The following is a 5,000-nucleotide window of genomic DNA, read 5'->3' on the forward strand; positions in this document are numbered from 1 at the left end:
ATCGGCAAAGTCGGCAGAATCGGCAGCGCAGATTTTTCGACGAACATGGGCTGGACGCTGGACTGGCCGGGCCATGCAGGAAAATTCATCGAGGGGACACGCTGACGAAACAGCGCTGGTTCAGGCACGGCGGGCAGTGGTGGAATCGGCAGCGCCGACGAAATCGGCAAAGTCGGCAGAATCGGCAGCGGGTGCTGGCGATGGGTCTGGACGGGCTGGATAGTCCAAGGCTCGACGAGAAAGACTGCTGGTTTAGACACTGGGGCAGTGGCAGCCCGCGGGACAGTGTCGGCAGATTCGGCAGCGCAGATTTGTGCGGCTGCAGGTTCGTCGGGGAAAATCGGCAGCGCAGATTTTGCGACGAACATGGGCTGGGCGATGGACTGTCCAGGCCAGGCAGGAAAATTTGTCGAGGGGACACGCTGACGAAACAGCGCTGGTTCAGGCACGGCGGGCAGTGTTGGAATCGGCAGCGCCGACGAAATCGGCAAAGTCGGCAGAATCGGCAGCGCAGATTTTTCGACGAACACGGGCTGGACGCTGGACTGGCCGGGCCATGCAGGAAAATTCATCGAGGGGACACGCTGACGAAACAGCGCTGGTTCAGGCACGGCGGGCAGTGGTGGAATCGGCAGCGCCGACGAAATCGGCAAAGTCGGCAGAATCGGCAGCGGGTGCTGGCGATGGGTCTGGACGGGCTGGATAGTCCAACGCTCGACGAGAAAGACCGCTGGTTTAGACACTGGGGCAGTGGCAGCCCGCGGGGCAGTGTCGGCAGATTCGGCAGCAGTGTCTGCCGATTCGGCAGCGTTGGCTTGTTGGCGCGGGGGGCCGATGCGAGTGGGGACTTGGGCAGCGGGCAGTGAAAGCAAGAGTTTCCCCGATGCTGCCGGGAAAAACGCTCCCCGGGATGGCCGGGTGAGATGACCCGGCGGCCCGTGACGGGTCATTCAATTCCATGCCCCGTCAACATAACTCCCGATGTACTGTTTGCTTTTTCGGAAGAAGAGATCCATCCCCCCATCCTCGGCCAGCCAAAAACGCTCCAATTAATGGCCGGGTGAGATGACCCGGCGGCCCGCGACGCGTCATTCAAATCACTGCCCTATCGGCTACAACTGCTGATGGGTGGGATTAGAGGCCTGCCATGGTGGTGAGGGGCGGCGAGGACCGTGAAAGCTAGAGTTTTTCAGAGGCTGCCGGGAAAAAGGCCCCTCGGGTGGCGGGGTGCGAGGACCAGGCGCGTCATTCAATTCTCTTCCCTATCAACTTGGCTCCCGTTGGCGGGATTGGAGGCCTACTGTTTGTTACAGGGCTAAAATCGTCAGGGGAAGAGCTGACGAAACAATGCTGGTTTGGATGCAGGGGGTAGTGTTGGAATCGGCAGCGCGAACAAAATCGGCAAAGTCGACAAAAAAGACTGTTGGTCTGGACATCGGGGCAGCGGCAGCCATGCCGACAGGGGGGGAAATCGGCAGCGCAGATTTGTGCAGCTGCAGGTTCGTCGGGGAAATCGGCAGCGCAGATTTTTCGATGAACATGGGCTGGAAGATGGACTGTCCAGGCCAGGCAGGGAAATTCATCAAGGGGACACGCTGACGAAACAGCGCTGGTTTAGACACGGTGGGTGCAGTGTTGGAATCGGCAGCGCCGACGAAATCGGCAAAGTCGGCAGAATCGGCAGCGGGTGCTGGCGATGAGTCTGGACGATTTATAGTCCAGGGCTTGATGGAAAAGACTGTTGGTCCAGACAATGGGGCAGTGGCGGCGCGGATTTGTGCAGCTGCAGGTTCGTCGGGGAAAATCGGCAGCGCAGATTTTTCGACGAACAGGGGCTGGGCGCTGGACTGGCCGGGCCAGGCAGGAAAATTCGTCAGGGGGCCACGCTGACGAAAACAGGGGCTGCGGAGTGGAAAATCGGCAGCGCAGATTTTTCGACGAACAGGGGCTGGACCGGCCGGGCCAGGCAGGAAAATTCGTCAGGGGGGCACGCTGACGAAAAGAGGGGCTGCCGCGTGGAAAATCGGCAGCGCAGATTTTTCGACGAACAGGGGCTGGGCGCTGGACTGGCCGGGCCAGGCAGGAAAATTCGTCAGGGGGCCACGCTGACGAAAACAGGGGCTGCGGAGTGGAAAATCGGCAGCGCAGATTTTTCGACGAACAGGGGCTGGACCGGCCGGGCCAGGCAGGAAAATTCGTCAGGGGGGCACGCTGACGAAAAGAGGGGCTGCCGCGTGGAAAATCGGCAGCGCAGATTTTTCGACGAACAGGGGCTGGACTGGCCGGGCCAGGCAGGAAAATTCGTCAGGGGGGCACGCTGACGAAAAGAGGGGCTGCCGCGTGGAAAATCGGCAGCGCAGATTTTTCGACGAACAGGGGCTGGACGCTGGACTGGGCCAGGCAGGAAAATTCGTCAGGGGGCACGCTGACGAAAAGAGGGGCTGCCGCGTGGAAAATCGGCAGCGCAGATTTTTCGACGAACATTCGTCAGGGGGGCACGCTGACGAAAAGAGGGGCTGCCGCGTGGAAAATCGGCAGCGCAGATTTTTCGACGAACATTCGTCAGGGGGGCACGCTGAGGAAAACAGGGGCTGCCGCGTGGAAAATCGGCAGCGCAGATTTTTCGACGAACAGGGGCTGGATGCTGGACCGGCCGGGCCAGGCAGGAAAATTCGTCAGGGGGGCACGCTGACGAAAACAGGGGCTGCGGAGTGGAAAATCGGCAGCGCAGATTTTTCGACGAACAGGGGCTGGACCGGCCGGGCCAGGCAGGAAAATTCGTCAGGGGGGCACGCTGACGAAAAGAGGGGCTGCCGCGTGGAAAATCGGCAGCGCAGATTTTTCGACGAACAGGGGCTGGACGCTGGACTGGGCCAGGCAGGAAAATTCGTCAGGGGGGCACGCTGACGAAAACAGGGGCTGCCGCGTGGAATGGCAGCCTACACGCAGATGCGAATTCGGCAGCGCACGATGGCTTGAGCAGGTCATGGGTTCGACTTGGCGCGATCTGAAACCTGGACGAGGGACTGTCGACGCTGGACGAGCCAGCGCGGTGGCCTGTCGTGCCCCGTTCAGGGGGGGCCTGCCGCGGAGACAGCCCTCGCGGGCTCGACAGCGCAGGCCAGCGTCCCCGACGTCGCTGGCCGCGGCAGGCGAGCTGCCGGGGTTCCCGCATTCCTACAAGAAAACGTCGTGCTTTCCACATGAAACCAATCCAGTAAAATCAGCCATATTTTTATGAGGCTGCCCACTGAATTTGGGGTCATTCCGGGCCGGTTCCTAGTTTTGCGGATTTACTCGATTTCTAATGGTAGGAAAATTAAAACAAATACTTCCCGACCTCGAAAAATTCTGGGAAAATTAATGAAGGTGGATTGGATTTTTGCCAACCTCTGTGCAAAATTTCAGCTCAAAATACCAAGAAATGAATTTTTTAGAGGGGGGGTGACAGCTGGGACCTAGTAGTGTCTCCCCCTGCCAGAGCTGCAATGACACTTATTGCTCTTTAGGGAGCCACCAGGCCGGCGCCCCTCAAAGACCACACGCGCGCGCGCGCCCGCCCGCGCTGGGCGCTGGGGCGCTGGGGCCTGAGGGCCTGGGGCCCTTGGGGGCCCTTGGGCGCTTGGGCGCGCGCGCGCGGCCCCCGCAGCCATGCCGCGCTGCGCGACGCGCGGACAGCCCCTGCTGGCTTGCTCTCTCGCCCGCGGGGGGGCTGCCTTCGGGCCCTGGCCCCCCGCGTTCTGGCCTGCCCCCCGCGTGGGAGAGGCTAGGCGCTGCAGGGGCCAGCCCGACGTCGCTGGCCGCGGCAGGCGACAGCCCGACATCGCTGGCCGCGGCAGGGGCCAGCCCGACGTCGCTGGCCGCGGCAGGCGACAGCCCCTGCTGGCTTGCTCTCTCGCCCGCGGGGGGGCTGCCTTCGGGCCCTGGCCCCCCGCGTTCTGGCCTGCCCCCCGCGTGGGAGAGGCTAGGCGCTGCAGGGGCCAGCACGACGTCGCTGGCCGCGGCAGGCGACAGCCCCTGCTGGCTTGCTCTCTCGCCCGCGGGGGGGCTGCCTTCGGGCCCTGGCCCCCCGCGCTCTGGCCTGCCCCCCGCGTGGGAGAGGCTAGGCGCTGCAGGGGCCAGCCCGACGTCGCTGGCCGCGGCAGGCCCCCCGCCGGGGTTCCCGCATTCCTACAACAAAACGTCGTGCTTTCCACATGAAATCAATCCAGTAAAATCAGCCATATTTTTATGAGGCTGCCCACTGAATTTGGGGTCATTCCGAGCCGGTTCCTATTTTTTCCGATTTCCTCGATTTTTAATGGTAGGAAAATAAAAAAAAATACTTCCCGACCTCGAAAAATTCTGGAAAAATTAATAAAGTTGGATTGGATTTTTGCCAACCTCTGTGCAAAATTTCAGCTCAAAATACCAAGAAATGAATTTTTTAGAGGGGGGGTGACAGCTGGGACCTAGTAGTGTCTCCCCCTGCCAGAGCTTCAATGACACTTATTGCTCTTTAGGGGGGTGCCCCCTGACTGGCCATGGGGCGCGCTGGCCTGGCGCCCATAGGCCTGCCGCGGGGGATATGTGGGCTGTTGCTAAACTCGGACTAAGGTGGGGGGCCTCATGGCCCGAAGTATTGCCGGCATCGATGACCCGTTTTCCGGCCGGCGACGACCCGATTCCGGCCACCGTCTTCGGGACCCGCTCCAAGCCGTCGGGCGCGTTGGGGCTGCTTATCCGCGGCGTGGGCGTGGCATTCATTTGCCGTGCTTGTGCCAAGGTGCTGGCAGCTGCTGCGCGGCTGTCTGCTTGCCGCGACGTCACGGCGGCGGTGGCCGCTGCCCCTGCTCGCAAGTCGGAGGCCTGGCCGACGCGGCTGGTGCGGACCGCCGAGCTTGGGGATTGCGAGGAGAGCTCTACGCTGGCGTGGGCGTGGCATTAAATTGCCGTGCGCGCGCCCATGCGTTGGCTCTCCTCGCAATCCCCGACCTCGTGGCGTGACGTGCCCGCTGCCG

The sequence above is a fragment of the Populus nigra genome, chromosome 2 (genome assembly GCF_951802175.1).
Source record: "Populus nigra chromosome 2, ddPopNigr1.1, whole genome shotgun sequence".
Lineage (NCBI taxonomy): Eukaryota > Viridiplantae > Streptophyta > Magnoliopsida > Malpighiales > Salicaceae > Populus > Populus nigra.